Raw genomic sequence first — 16,814 nt, forward strand, 5'->3', positions numbered from 1 at the left:
ATTATTTGTTTATTAGAATAAAAAACCTAACAGTTGAATAGTTTCTAAAAACTGCACACTGACATTATTTAAATTGTTGATCACCCTCGAAATAAAAAAAACTGGGGAGGAATTTAAAAATGTATTGAAGGTCATTTTAGGCAAAATATAAAATACATCGTTAAAGCAGATTTGAAATATTCTCAAAAAATACTGTTATAGAGAGGTTTTTCTTAAGACATGGAGGCGGGTGGTTCCACAGAGCCTAGCACTGTGACCAGAGATCTATTGTACTACCCCCAAAAAATTGAAGTCTTTAATAGAGATCTCTAGCTGACACAAAGTTCAGCAGAGATCTAATAGGAATGACTTGAAGTTCCCATGGTTCAATCAAATGACGATCCAAGTGCTCAAACCTGAGTGCAGAGTACATTTCATATTCACAAAGAAAGTGAATAGTTGTTTCTTCCTTAAAGAAACAACCTCTACAGGATGAGTCACTATTAATTCCTATGACATTAAAATGCCTTTTAATAGTACAGCGGCCGGTAAGTAGACCAACAGCTCTACGAATACTATTTTTGCTGAGCTTCATCAGCTCCTTCTGCCTAAAACTAGGGCAGTCACAATTTATCTCTTTTGCCTGTCATTGACCATCAATGTTTAGCCAATCTTGGTACTGTTTTCTCTTGAATAAGTTGAAAACAGTATTTCTGATCAATTCCTGTGAAATGTCCAAAGCTTGCTCAGGACCATTGAACGGAGTCCCAGAACTCCTTCTAGTCAGCTTGTCATCCAATTCATTACCTGAGATGCCTGAATGATGTGGTACCCAGCAAAGCTCGACTCAGTTGTTAGATAAATTACTGAGTGCAGTGTAACACTCCCAGACCACATGAGAAGTGATTTCAGATTTCTAAGGAGCCATTAGCGCAGCCTGACCATCAGAAAATATAACAATGCATCTTCTAAAACCTTTGTCTATGCAAATTTTATAACACATGAGAATTGCAAAGATTTCAGCCTGAAAAACAGTAGTGTAGCCACCTAAAGGATATGATAACTGTACCATCTCCAGGACAGCATACTCCAGCTCCAGTACTGTTTCCAAGCGTAAAGCCGTCAGTATGCCAAATAAGAGTAGGAGCAATGCCCTAGTCTTCCCTAGAAGGAAATTGAACCATATAAGGCTTATTAAATGCAAATTTGAAAAGCATGCCATCACTCAAGTTGAGATATGGGTGCTTCGTGACATTTACATCAAAACCACCCCCATGACAAGTACTGTGAGTACTTTTTCCAATGACCCAAATTCTTGAATCTTTTCATACTGGTGATTGCTTGAGCCTCTATACACATGTGTAGAGGATACATCCCGAGTAAACGTTTGAGTGCTTTAGTAGGAGTGGTTTTCATACAGCCAGAGATAGTCATGCAAACCATTCTTTATAGTTTAGCCAAGTCTGATTTAACCATAATGTATCTTGCTCTGGACCATCAGACAACAGAACCATAAGTAGTAATAGGAGATGTGAATCATTGAGTAGATCCAGTGGATTGTTAGAAATCAGAGGAGTTAGCTAGAGTCGGAGACAGCCTGAATAACATTTTAGCAACATTTTAGTCAAGTCAGTTGCTCCTTTATTGTCACAGTTGATCTTGATTGAGACGCTGGCATGTACTTCTTGTCAGGATCACAAGCATAATCTGCATCACAGTATCCAATAAATTTGCGATTACCTTCATGCATGTTATTTAATGTCAGTTTTGTTGGGTTTTTTAGGTAACGCATGGTACGTTTTGCAGCTACCTAATGCTCTTTGCAATTCTGCAGGAACAGAATTGACATAGCAGTCCAACTGCTTATGCGATATCTGGGTGTTTTTTTGCAGCATAGAGCAAGCTGCAGATAGCTGATTGGGGATGTCGATATCTTCCTTATATCAATGTTTGATTTACAAAGCTTCTGATTCAAATCAATTGGTGTTGGCATTGGCTTTGCAAATCTTTTTCAATGTATTCTGACTGATTAAGAGTTGTTGTTCCAGCTTCTAGGTCTTTTTTTTACCTTAATTTTTAAGCAATACTTCAATTTTCCAAGATCTTTTATTTTGAATTTTTTGGAGAGCTCTTCCTTGATCCAATTCTTCAGTTGAAGAGAGCTGGAGAAGATTAGAAGATCGTCTACGTATGCAATGTGCCTTGAGAATTACTTTTATAGTATGCACAAGTCAAAGTTGGCACATGTCAAACCAATGTTTTTCAAGTTGGTGTCTAGCTTGTGTGTTGTACTAAGTGCTACCAGACTGTTTCAATCCATATATGACCTTGAGAAGGGAACAAACTACATCTCCAGATGGTAATGATAATCCCGTTTCTTTGGAGGCTTCCTCAAGGCCTTAAGGAGTTTCCTTGTAGAGGTCTCTTCCAAATGGCCTTGCAAAAATGCAGCAACAATTGAGCAATTGTTCAATGTTTCAGGGGTGATAAGAATTCTTAAGGTTTCATATTGGAGGACTGATGAAAACGTCTCCTTGTAATCTATACCAGCTACACTGGTGAAATAAATTAAGAAAATTTGCATATTTTATCGAATTTCATGAAAAGAACTAACTGAATGTAAAGCCACTGCTTCTAGACAAAAATGCAAATACGTAAGCGTACACGCGCGTGTGTAGGCGGAGCCAGTAGAGAAACAGGCTTTATAAGCGCGTGTAAGTTAAGATGCATTTCGTTCGCTAGCACACCTCGGCGAATTTCTTAGTGTTATTTTGCTGCAATCAGTTAATTTCAAATTGTTCACTGATGAGTCCCGGTTCAGCCTAAGCACATATTCTCACCGTACGTTCATATGGAGAGAACCAGGACCTGCTACCTACCCTCCAATGTCCGCGAAATCGACCATTATGGTGGAGGAGGTTTAATGGTCTGGACAGGCATTATCATGTTGGATGGCCGCACACCTCTCCATGTCTTTGAAAGAGGCACTATGACTGGTGTGAGGTATAGGGATGAGGTCTTGGAGCCCTATGTTTGCCTTTTCAGGGGTGCAGTTGGCCCCGAGTTCATTTTAATGGACGATAACGCAAGGCCACATAGAGCTCTTCTGCTCGACGATTTTCTAGAGAGAGAGGATATTCGCCGGATGGATTGGCCAGCCAGATCTCCAGACCTTAACTCTATAGAGCATGTATGGGGAGGCCAATTGTAACTCGCAACCCTCCCCCCCCCCTCCGGGAACCATCCAGGCTATGAAAACAGCGTTGCTGAACGAGTGGGACCAATTGCTACAGGAACTGATAAACTGCCTTATTTCAAGTATGAAATAATGAGACCTGTATCATCTGCGAGACCTATTTATCTGTAAGAGGGGACCATACCCCCTATTAACCCATTTTTTTGTTTATTCTACAACCGCTGTTTCATACCTTCCGACTCCAACGAGTGTCAGGCACAATTATGCGTGTGTATTACAATTATTGAATGGTTATTTATTTTGTATTGTATCAATGTATGTACATATGAAATTTCATTAAAATCGGTACAGTAGTTCTAGAGATAATCCACCAAGTCTGCAAATTCTCTTAATTCCTTACACCAGTGTATTTGGGAGCAATCCTTCACTACCAGTCTAGCTTTGAAACGTTCCTTCTATTGATCTGGGGAATTTGTTTTGTCGTTAGATGAATAGTTTAAATAATGATGAAATGAATAATGATATGAATAAATTAGTTGGGGTTTTCTTGATCTTGAACACCCATTATGTTTTGATAGGCGAGGTAGAGGAACTATTTTACATGTTTGAGATTTCTATGATGAGAATCTAGTTCTTTGATAGTTCCTTCCCATTTGACACAGTCTGCATGCTTACTTTACTGCTTTTTTGTATGAAGACAGAATATCTAGTTTGCAGGAGTGGAAAATCTGCTATAATTTCTACAAACTACTACAATTTCAGACGTCTGCTACATTCTGTTACAATTTTGACAATTTCCGCTTGTTTGCTACATTCTGCTACAAAACGTCAAAATTCTTCAATTCTGCACCATCTTGCACCAAAAAACAAAATTTTCCTTTAAGAAACTTTGAAGTTATGTCACAATAGAAGCTGACTTTTCGAGGACGTCATTTGTCCTCCCTGCAATTTTATTTCTTGGGGCTGCAAATGAAATTAGTTTGACGGCCCCCTCCCCAGGATTCAGCGCCAGAGAACTTATCAAATGGGGTCAAACTACATGAATTGCGACTCGTCCACAGAACAACAACAAAATAACAAAAACCCTTCAATTGCTGTTTCCAGCTATTTTTTCAAAAAAAAGTCAACTCCTTTGATTCATTTTCACAAAACAATTCAATCCGAGTGCATCTGTTTTCACTCCCTATTTTTAACTGATTTGTGATTGCTCCATGTATTTAATTTTCCAGCATCTTTAACAGATTTTCAGTCTTTCGTTTTCCTTCCAAGTTTTCTATTATTCATTTTCTGCTATTCATTCTCTTGATATGCCATTTCCTTTTACGTCATTCACCAGTATGTTTAGTGTTCAATTAAAAATGGTTTCCAGTTGTGCATTAATTAAAATTACTTTGTCTGGACCATAGTCGTGGTTGGTTTGAAATGTATTTGATGTAAGGTTCCAGCAAAGCTTATTCAGGCAGACAAGCAGAGGTCAACAAAAATTCACAAAACTTCTCTTTGGGTATGTGGTAGACACTGATAATGGAAAATAATAAGGTAACATGCTAGGATCCCTTAGAGCATAGTCTCCCAAACTTTTTGTTCCATCGCCCCCTTCATCAGAAATTTTTTCCTCTCATCGCCCCCCAACTCAAGTAAACCCATAGGATCCTATGTTAAATCAGTAGGTTCCATCTCCCCCTTGGACCATTCCATCGCCAACCAGGGGGTGATATTGCCCACTTTCGGAAACACTTCATTAGAGCTAGTGTGACCATTTTTGTCACATTATCATATTCTGCATATCAAGGTTAATTGTATTGGGATCTACAGTTTATAGCCAAAACAGACACAGTTCCAGAGGACGACAATCACCTATTTCAACATATGAATATTATTAGAAACATTGGTCTGTATCATAAAATACGAGATGATCTTACCTATGGAATAAATCATCCGGAGCCTGTACTTTTTTTAATGGTCATTCCATTCCGGCTACATTGCTTTGAGATTGAGCATTTATACCGACAGCTATAGGGGCTTCCACATCTAGGGATGTGGTTTGCCTAGGTCGTTATTTTCTATGCACACCCGAGTCACAATTTTTCACATGTCTCTTTATTAAAAAATATATAATAGCCCCCGTGCAATCATGTGAAGGAGCAGGGAAGGCTGGAGACGAAATTCTCGCCTGTGTAAGACATAATTTTGATGCTTCTCTGGCATATAAGCTATGTGAGTAAAATTGTCTGGAGAAACACAGATTTGTATATGCCATGGTATAATTTATATGGTGGTATACTGTATATAGTAGTGCCTATGAGAGATAACATAGGCAGTTTAGTCATTAAAGCTCTTATCCTGGGCTTTATATTCACTTACTTCATAAACTTACACATATTTATTGTATACTATCCAAGATATGTTCCAGCTAGATGAAATGAATAAAAGAATTACAATGGTTTTTGGAAATTATTCCATCCAATACAGTCATGATTTGAAATTTGCAGAAAAAATTTTCATTCACATTGTTGATTTTGGGGCCATTCAAGTATTGCGTAAGCAGATTTTCAACCATTTTTGACCCCTTTTCCCCCCTTGTCAGCAAAACACTGACACTCCCCCTCCCCTCCCTTCTGGTTAGCAAAATTTTGTCAGCAGCTTAGAATATTTCATATCTTCAAAAAGGGGTGGTTAATGACATAAGCAACCTCCAAATTCCCCTCCCTCCGTGTCATCAAAAGTCAGCAAATCCGAAACCCCCCCCCCCAATGTAATACTTGTAACACTGATTTAATACTTCAATGACCCCTTTGAGCATAGATGGCAACACTTGAACACATAACAAGCGCAACACTTACATGAATTATCTTTTTATTCTTTTGAAACCAACAACAACCATGGTCTAGACCAGTGTTTTTTCTTAACCTTTCTGAACCCAAGGACCAGTAAAATGTCTGAAATAATTCGACAGGTCACTTGCATCCTGTATTACCTGACATTTCTGTATTTTTAGTGGTTCTGAATTCCTTTTTTATACATTTGTCCCGTGATTTTCAATGATGTTTATTTAAATTTATAATGTCATTAAAATCGTTAATAAAACACCATATATTTATAAAATGATAATCTTAGGTATAAATATACAAATATTCATCTAACATTGTCAAGCTAAACAGTTTCTCCCTCAATTTTTCAGCAATTTTAACTACAATTGGGGATTTTGCTGACTTATGGCAAAGTTTTTAAAGACAATTGGCAACGTTCTGTATTTTACAGTAATTGGGTCATTTGAATGCTTTTTCTGTCAAATTTTTGTTTACTTCTATTTGTAGCTACCTTTTATTTCTTCACCCTTCACCCCTTTTAGCAGTGGGCCTAATTAACAAATTTGTTGTAAATAGCATGTTTGGGCTGCAAATTAGAGATATCCTGTATTTAGAATCATGATTACCTGCATTTCCCTTGATGAGGTATAATGAACCTAAGTATGAAGGTGCAATTTTCATTTGCAAAATCCATATGTATAGTACTATAATATGAATTACCACAATTGAATAATTTTCAATCCAGTTGAAATTGAATTATCAAGTCTGCCTGCGGACCACATACACCATCGTCATGGACCATAGGTTGAGTAACGATGGTCTGAAACGATGGAAAGTTCCATGGGGCAGTAGAAGCTACGGGTATAGCATGGGATTCTATGGGTTAGATTGCAATGGGAGAAAAAAATTCATGAAGAAGGGGGCGATGGGACAAAAAGGTTGGGAAACTATGGTCTGGACAAAGGAATTTTAATTAATGCGCAACTGGAAACCATTTTTAATTGAACACTAAACATGCTGGTGAATGACTTAAAAGGAAATGGCATATCAAGAGAATGAAAAACAGAAAATGAATAATAGAAAACTTGGAAGGAACACGAAAGACTGAAAATCTGTTAAAGATGCTGGAAAATAAAATACACAGAGCAATCACAAATCAGTTAAAAATAGGGAGTGAAAACAGATGTACTCGGATTGAATTTTTTGTGGAAATGGAATCATTCTATTAAATTTATAATAGTTTAATCATTATTCTATAGTTTTTAATTCTATGGTTTGAATCATAAATAATTTAATTCTATAATTATTAATCATTCTATTAAATTTCTTAGAATTTCTAATGACTATTCTAAGAATGACCTAGTGAATGAAGTCATTTCAAAGTATGTTGAATTCAACTGAGGTAATGATCAAGAGTGAACCTAAAAAAGAAACACTTATCATTTTAAATATGAAATGGGTAAATTCTGGTAAAAGAATCAATTTCAAATGTTCAAAAATGCTTGAAACTGAAGAGAACAAAAGTACAACTTAAACTTTCATCAGCGGCAAAAACAAGAAAAATAATTACTTTTTTAATGAGTGTTTCAAGCCTCTCCTTTAGTGATTTTTTTTTAAATTAGTGATTACCAGGTCTACAAGCTAAATCTTAAAACACTCATTTTCAAATTATTTCTGAAATACCATATGTTTAAAAGCCTCTCATTTGTTGATATTGTAGAGAATGTAAAAATATAAACATTAAGAAGTCTCTCAAGAATTTTTTTATGATTTAAAAATTATATAAAAATTATTTCTTTTAGAGAAATTCTCTATGTATTTTGTACTTTGTGGGGAACACCCCGTTCTTCTGAGCTGAGGTAACACTGTTTTTTGAAGTAAAAAGTAATCCTGTGTACGCTGCTGCATATATGCATATAAAAACTGTTTATTTTATTTACTGCCAAAATTTTAAAGTGCTGCAAAATGGACAAATGTTGCTACAAAAACAATGTTTTTCCTGCTACAAAAATCAAATTTTCATTTTCCACCTTTGAGTTGGTCGATATCTTCTTCAAATACAGTCGTCATCATCAAATGTCCTGGTAAGTATGAAGGTTTCTTCAGTTGTCAAGCAGATCTTCAGACACATCATTTAGACTAGAGAAATTTGCGTCATTTTCTGTGTCCGTTGACTCATCTCTCTTTTCTTATCGATTTCTTATGCTTCTAAAGTGATCATTTCAACGGGAAGAGCTGTTCCTCTTTGCCAGGGTTGTTTGGTTTTAACCACGTTGGTTTAAATCATGGTTTAAACCTTGGTTTTAACCAAGTGGTTTTTTTCAAAAAATCAAATAAAAGTCGCCTAAATATCATTTTTTTTCCTTGAAAAATATCATATTGGTTCATTATTAGCCAAAATGCTTCATTTTTACCACATTTTATATCCTTGGGGTACATTCTGATGGTATATCTTTAAATGACATAAGATTTTATAAGTGGTTTTTTTCAAAAAGTCTCGTAAGAGAGGCCAGAATATATATATATTTTTCATTTAAAGTATCTTAGTTATTTAAAGTTATATATAAAAGCCAAAATTTCTCATTCTTACAACATTTTCTAATCTTTGGCTACATTCTGATGCTCTGTCTTTAGCAAATTCATGAATAAGGATTGCATCACACATCTAAATATAGTGGTGTATTATCTCACAGGGTTTCTTTTTCCCTTCACAAAGAAGCAGCTACAGTAGTGACACCATCATGCTAGGGGCAGGTGGTCCTATAATCCAATAAAGACACCAGCTGTCCTTAAAGGACAAAGACTAGTGTACTAGTTGTTACATTACCTCACATACATTTTGATTTTCTTTCCCATAAGAAGTAGCACATCTCCTACTGTATATCTCCTAGTCTTAATATTCAATAGTTGTTTTTTTTTATACTTCCACACACACACACTGTTAAGCCCAGTTAATCAAGGTTCTACTGTATAGTAGTAACAGATTTAAGAAAAATAATCAGCTATATACAGGGTGATTATAATTTAAGTTTTGATTCCAAAACTATACAATAAGTACTGATCAGAATGACTTGAAAATTTGCATGGATACTCCTGAAGCAATGGACGTTTCTTTCGCAAAAGAAAAAAGTGCAAAATGTGCAAGTAAATGATGCTGTACTTAGCCAACAGTATAATCTGTTTCGTGCAACCACATCATTTCGACACTTCCACAGCATCAGTGTGTGGATAGAACTTCTATCAAGATGCACATTGCAATACCAGCAAAGCAGCTGCTGAAGACCCATTTTGAAAGGATGCATCTTAACCCTTGCAACTTCTGGCTGTGAGGGTACCTCAAAATGTTATAAACAGTGGTCAGATTGCAAACTTTGGTGAATTGCAATCTCCAGCACATTCCCTATATGTTAGAAGTTCCTCAGGAATATAAACGGGGGGGGGGGGCGCAAGGGCGTAGCGAGGGGGGGGGGACTTGGGGTGTCTGGTCCCCCCCCCCTGTTTGTCCTTAATAAAGGAAAGGAGAAAAAATTCCCTATTCTCCGCTCGCTTTTCTTTAAATAAGGAAAGCTTTACTTCCTTACTCAAGGACAAAGATGGCGCTAGTGGAGGAGTGAGGAGACGCTCTCCTTAAGCTTGAGGACAACTACATTTCCCGTAATGGCGGCGGCAATGCGTGCTCTAATAGAAGATATATTCACATTCAAACAATTGTTTTCGTGTTTTTCGATGCTATTAATGCTTGATATATGCATTTAAGATGATGCAAGGAATTTAGGTTAACGAAAAATACAGTAAGGAGCAAGGGCGTAGCGAGGGGGGGGGGGGACTTGGGGGTCTGGTCCCCCCCCCCCGAAATGTGAGAAAATGACCGAAAAAAGGGGAAAAGATGGCCAAATCCATTGTTCTGTCAGTTTGGTCCCCCCCCCCAAAATGAAAGTGGTCCCCCCCCCCCCGAACGAAATTTCTGGCTACGCCCCTGGGGGGGCGTGTGGTTTAATAAAGCTGAATTGCAAGCACATCATCATTATGACCATGGCATACTCCTATTCTGTTGTTGAACAAGAATTTTTGTGCTTTCAGCCTCATAGCCAGAACACGTGGTGGACAACATATTTAACATTTCTTAAATAAGTTGTAGTTATTTGTTCAATTTATTCGTTTTTTGTGATGTTTCCATGAATTATCAAATCATGAAATGCTATAATTAAGGTATCATTCTGCCATGACTGACTATGGTTTCCATTCTGCGAGAAAATTTCCCACATGTTGGATGATGTCATTAATTTTACATTTTTAAGTATTTTTTCCCCTTTATCAAATAAAATTGAATTTTTTCAGGAATATTCATGTCAATTTTCAAGTCATTATGACAATCGTTCTGTTTTTACAGTGTTTTGAAATCCAAACCTTAGTTATAATCACCCTGTATATCGTAAATCATCGTTAATTAATCTGCATTATTTATGCTTCATTAAATACATTATATTCACCTAATTTTTATTACTTTTTGCAAAATAGCTTCGTAATTAAGTATACTGAAAGTAACTGGAGAAAAACCTTTATATATTATATGATTAATAACAACATTAAAGGAATTTTCAAACATACAGTAATCCTTTGAGTAAAGCAAAAAATAATTAAATTGCAAAAGTTGGTTTTTGTTAAAATGTAATAAATATTTATCGATTAATTAGCATGGGAATAGTGTTAATTATATTAATAAACATTTTGTTTTAGTTAATTATTGGAAGTTTGAATGATTTTTCAGAAATTTCATTGTTTTTAATGTTAATACTATTTAAAACAAAAAAAATGGTTTAAACCAAAAAAACCTGGTTTAAACCAAAAAAACACTGTTTTTTTACCAACCCTGCTCTTTGCAGTCACTGGGAAAAGCAAATCTTCATAGTAGAACTGCTGGCCAGCATCGTCGTCACATCCACTTATTTCTTGGAACACAACATCTCTGTGATCTTGGCTTCTGTGATCTTGTGTGTTGCAGGATCCAATAGCCTGTGCCCTTTGCTGTCCATGGAATATCCAGCAAATATCTTTTCATTTGCCTTTTCATCCCACTTCTTATGTTGATTTTTAGGGATGTGACTGAAAGCACAACATTCAAATATATTCAAGTGGCTCAGGTCTGGTTTTTCTCCTGTCCAAGCCTCTAGTCATGGAGTCTTTTGATTTACTGAAATTTTAGGACTGCAGTTCTTGCAGTGGTTCACTGTAGATATACCCTCTGCCCATAAATGCTTTGCAAGTTTGGCATGACAAAGCATGGCTCTCGCTCTTTTTGCTGGGGTATGATTGCATCTTTCTGCAACACCATTTTGTTCAGGGGGTGTATACAGTAGTCTTATGATGAATGCCTTCTTGGCTCAAATATCCAGCCATCTGAGCATTGGGGTATTTTCCACCTCTGTCTCACTGTGAATTCTTTTTATTTTTTTCCAGTTTCCCTCTCCGTATAGGCCTAAAAGTCTACAAATTGTCAAAAACGCTATCTTTCGACTTCAGGAATGAAACGAAACTTATTCTAGTTTTGTCATCAATTACAGTCATGAAATATATTGCTCCACCTATGAATTCAACTTCAATTGGGCCACTCAAGTCTGTATGTAAAAGCTCTAATACTTCTTTTGCTCTTGTCGCCTTATTCTTTGGAAATCGTTAGACATTTTTCCTTTTATACAGGGGATGCATTACTTTCAATGAAATTGAGTCCTGTAGCCATTGACTTTGATCTTCGAATTCCATCTTCACACAAGTGAGCTAGTCATTAATGCCAAATATTCTTAGATTGACCTGTTTCATGCATCAGGGCAATGCTATGTGCAGGAGTGGAAAATCTGCTACAAACTGCTACAATTTCAAGGTTATGCTACATTTTGCTACAAAAACAATGAAAATTTTCGATTCTGCTCCAAAAAGTGCTACAAAAACAAAATTTCATTTTCGGGGTGGCTTTTTTCCGGTGAAGTTTCATTGCGATGAAAGACATATCTTTCGATGACGTCACTTTTTGTCTTGACCATTGTATCTATATGAGAGGATGCTTCATAGTACGATTAGAATCATAATTTATGTAATGTATCTACTACTTCATAATACCATTTGTAGATGGCAGCACCATTCTGCCTTGTAACATAGTGATTGTAATAAAGAGGGTTGGTGGACCAAACAATAAATAGCCAAGCATCAATATATAACATGGTGTCAATTAGAGAAATACTCACATATTTTTGAATTTACACTTCAAAGATCTGGAAAAGATGGCGAACAGCCTGCCAACCATCCAGCCATTCGATGCCGGAGCAAACCCGTCCGAAGCATAGAGTATTGGAAGGAAGATTTCTTGGATTATTTAGAAACGCTTAAATACATCTACAGGACATCATTAGCGAGTGCAAAACGTGCCAACATAGTAAGGCACAGGCAACGGAGATGGGTGAAAGCAAAATAACGGTCGATGCCGTAAGGAGAAACAAACACCACACAGCATTGTCGCGGTCAGCAAACACAGAAAACGCCGAGCAGAGAGAGTGTCTGGCCTTCGGAAGTAAGTGCCGCAAGTGCGGTGGAAAAAATCACTGGGCCAAAGTTTGTAGGAAGAAAACTTATGGAAAAAAGACCAAATACTCGCCGAGTTAACACAGTAGATCGCGCCAGTGACGACAGCGGCTCAGATACTGTTTATTTCGGTGAAGTAAAATCAATTGATCCCTTAGAGAATGAAAAACCAAACTCTGTGTGGCTTCAGAAGATCCTAGTTAATGGCAATGAAGTCAAATTTAAGCTGGATACTGGAGCATAAGTGAACATTATACCTAAGAGTGAACTGCTGAAATGGGAAATAAAGCCAACTGTAAAGAAAACTAAACAACCAGCGCTAGACTACAGTGATAATGTAGTTCCAATATTGGGCGAGTGTTCGTTAACTTGTGAGGTCAAGAATCAGAAGAAAAGTTTCAAATTTCTTGTAACAACTCTGAATTCCTGCCCTATATTAGGCCTTGTTGCTTGCAATGAATTAGGACTAATTAAAAGATTGAATGGCCTCATGAAAATGAACAGAAATTTACATAAGAGTGATACACCGGAAGAAGTTATGAAAGAATTCTCAGATGTTTTTACTGGCGTGGGACGACTCAAACATACTGTAAAAATTAAATTGAAAGAAAATTATTCACCAAATGTGGCAGCTCCACGAAAAGTGCCATTGGCTCTTCATGGCAAAGTGAAAGAGGAGCTTAAACGCATGAGTGATTATTGAATAATTGCAAAAGTAGAGGAACCTACTGAGTGGGTCAGCAACATGGTTGTGGTGAATACACCCAAAAAATTACGCATTTGTCTAGACCCAAGGCCATTAAATGATGCCATACAAAGACCTCGCTATCAAATACCAGCAGCTGATAATCTGATTACAAAGCTGCAAGGATGTAAAGTATTTACAATCTTAGATGCAAAAAATGGATTCTGGCAGTTACCACTTGATGAAGAATCGTCATTTTTAACAACTTTCACAACACCTTGGGGAAGATATCGATTTTTAGTTTTACCATTTGGGCTAAACAATGCCCCAGAAGAGTTTCAGAGGGCCAGGAATGAAATATTTGAAGATGATCCAGAACTAAATCCATACTTTGATGACATAGCCCTTGGATCTTCATCCATGCAAGAACATTGTCAGTTACTCCGTCGAACCCTGACACGAGCCAGAGAAGCTAATCTTAAGTTCAATATTGAAAAGACACAATTAGCCTTAACAACAGTCAATTATTTGGGACATATAATGCCTGATACTGGAATAACTCCAGATCCCAAAAAAGTTAAGGCCATTAACGAGTTTGCTGTTCCCAAATGTTGTGTGGATCTACAAAGATTTTTTGGAATGATAACTTATCTAGCCAAGTTCACTCCTCATTTGTCTAGTTTAACTCACTCGCTACGTCAGCTATTAAAACAAGATACTGAGTGGCTGTGGGATGAAAATACCTATCTTGATTTTGACAAATTGAAACAAATGATAGAGCAAGCTCCATGTCTACAATATTTTGATGTGAAAAAGTCAACGACTGTTTCAGTGGATGCCAGCCAGCATGGATTAGGAGCAGTTCTCCTACAAGATAACAAACCAGTTGCATATGGATCTGCTACACTTACAGCAGCTCAAACACTCTATGCACAGATCGAGAAAGAACTTTTAGCTGTGATCTATGGACTTGAACATTTCAATTATTATACCTATGGAAGACCAGTAGTTGTTCAAACCGATCACAAGTCCCTTCTAGGGTTGTTTAAAAAGCAATATGACACAATCTCTCCCAAACTTCAGCGCATGCTGTTGAAATTGAACAAATATGATGTTGAACTTATGTTCATACCTGGTAAAGAGCTAAAGATTGCAGATGCCTTGTCAAGAGCTCAATCGTCAAATGACAAATTTGAAGAGGATTATGAGCAAGAAGCAGCTGTCTCGATTAATTTCCTTGCATGCTACACCCAATAAGTGGCAGGATGTGCTTCATCATGTTGAAAAGGGATGGCCAGAAAAGAATAGAACCAGAGCAGCAGCTCATCCTTACTGGCACTGTAGAGATGAGCTGTATTATTCTAAAGAAGGAATAATATGCAGAGGCCAGAGACTTGTTGTGCCACAAGTTGCAAGACCAGAAGTCTTGGAAAAACTGCATGTCTTGCATCGAGGTATTATTGCTTGCAAATTGAAAGCTAGAGAATATTTCTACTGGCCGAAAATAAATGGCGATGTGGAAAACTACATCAATAGATGTAAAATCTGTCATCAAAATCAGAGGGCAAATTCTACACTCAGAGAGCCATATTTTACTTATCGAGTTCGAGAGCCCGGGCTGAAACATTTTTGACAAAATACTGCATGACTAATAACACAGAGACAAATAAACAATAGCTAAATGAAATGCCGTGAAACCTCGATATAACGACTGCGGACAAAGAAAAAATATCGTTGTAGAGGGATTATTGTTATATCGAAAGGCAGCATTATCATCACATGCCCCGAAATTTCTGTTGCTGTTGGCATATTTTCTGAATCGCATTGCTAGTACCACCAAAAAAAAAAAATAGGTTTTTGAGTATTTATTCACTGAAAAATAATTTTATTGATTAATAAAATTCATTTGGATGTGTTGCTCCCATAAAGAGCTTAATTGCAATACGCCATGGCATGGCCCTCGCATCCTGTCGCAGGGCGCCAAGACTGGGGTCTTTGGCAGGTCCCTAGCCAGACTGATTCTCATGGGCCCCTATATAGTAAATTTACTGCGTGAAAAGTAAAAAAGACAAAAATGACAGAAGCACCCACATGAAGAAAACATTGAAGGGGGCTGAAAGTTGCTGGTCGTCCCGAATATACGATACTTAAGCGTGTACGCAGGAAAGAGAGGGTGCCATGGCCCCCACATCTTGGTGAAGGGCCCGAGGCTGGAATATTTGTCGGGTCCCCTGAACCAGATTTTTCATGGCCTACTATAGAGGGCCTTACTTACTAACCGAAACGACGACCCAGTCCTTCTTTAGAAATTCTTCGGAATATGGACTGGGTCGCAATTTCGGTTAGAGAGTAAGTAAAGCCCTCTATAGTGAATTTATAGCATGAAAAATTAAAAAAATGATAATTATCCCGGCCCTGCCAGCCCTATGTGGGACCATGTTAACCCATGTGGCAGCCATGGAGGTTGCATTGCATTGTTTTTCAGAAATTATTGGGTGGGGGGGGGCTCAGTTTCCTCATAAAATTTATTGGGAGAACCTCCTCAAATGGCTCTGTCGGCCCACAGAACAGGAAAAATAAATTAAGTCTTATTTGAATATCAGTATTTCATGAGTCATTGCAGAAAAATAATGTGCGGGTGTGTTGTTTTCTGTGATGTTTCCACAAAAACTTTTGGTCCTGGGCTGCAATTTTGAGAGGACGGCAAATTTTAGGGGAAACAAAAGCTATCTTTCAAAGTCATCGATTTTTACACTGTGGAGGTGATGTAAAACTACATTTGTTTCAGCCCCCCAACTCGACAGCAATAATCTACCCTCTTAGTTACGGCCCTGTCCGCAGCACCCAGAAAGTGCTGCAATAAACAGATTGGGAATTACAGCCCTATAAAAATTTTATAGTACAATATGTTGAAGATGTTATTGATGTACCATCATTATTATTATAACGAGTTGCGGAATGGTAACAGTATGGCATTCGAATGTCGTTTTGGTTGTTATGGCAACATATGTCTAGGCCGGATGTTTATTATTAAAGTGTCAGTTATGTTCTCATTCGTAATCGATGTAGTCGCATCACTAAACATGGTGGCAGCAGTGTTGTAACTCCATCTCAAAGCAAGGAAGAAGCCAAATTGCCGCAGCATGAACGAAGTAGCACAGCGTGAAACCATCAGCCGACGGCCGCCGCCTGTCCATGGTTTGCAGCTACCAAGTCTCGCATTCGGAGAAGAACCTGCAGCGAATTGGAAGTTATTTCGCCGGAGATGGAACAACTACTTCACCCTCTGTCAACTGGATGACCAGCCGGAACCATATCGAGTAGTGCTTTTTCTCTCTTGCTTAGATGACGACGCCATGCGACTCTACGATGGTCTGGATTTCGCTTCCGACGAAGATGATCCAAAGGTGTCCGAGATCTTGGAGAAGTTCGAAGCTTTCGCGATCGGCCAGACGAACGAGACTTATGAGAGAGCCCTCTTATATAAAAGAAGCCGGAACAAAGGTGAGTCGTTCAATAACTTCTTGGCAGCTCTTAGAAGCCAGATTAAAGTATGCGGTTATTGCAACAA

At 37.6% G+C, this 16,814-nt stretch overlaps 1 protein-coding gene across 2 annotated transcripts in view; it reads left to right on the forward strand.

Moving 5' to 3' along the window:
• Positions 1-16,814, forward strand: part of Ptpmeg (protein tyrosine phosphatase Meg) — a 595,691-nt gene that overhangs the window by 292,394 nt on the left and 286,483 nt on the right. The gene's annotated exons all lie outside the window — the stretch shown is intronic.

This window comes from Pholcus phalangioides, unplaced genomic scaffold (genome assembly GCF_987345545.1).
Source record: "Pholcus phalangioides strain wild (caught in Gottingen) unplaced genomic scaffold, Ppha-v1.0 ptg000003l_1, whole genome shotgun sequence".
Taxonomy (NCBI): domain Eukaryota; kingdom Metazoa; phylum Arthropoda; class Arachnida; order Araneae; family Pholcidae; genus Pholcus; species Pholcus phalangioides.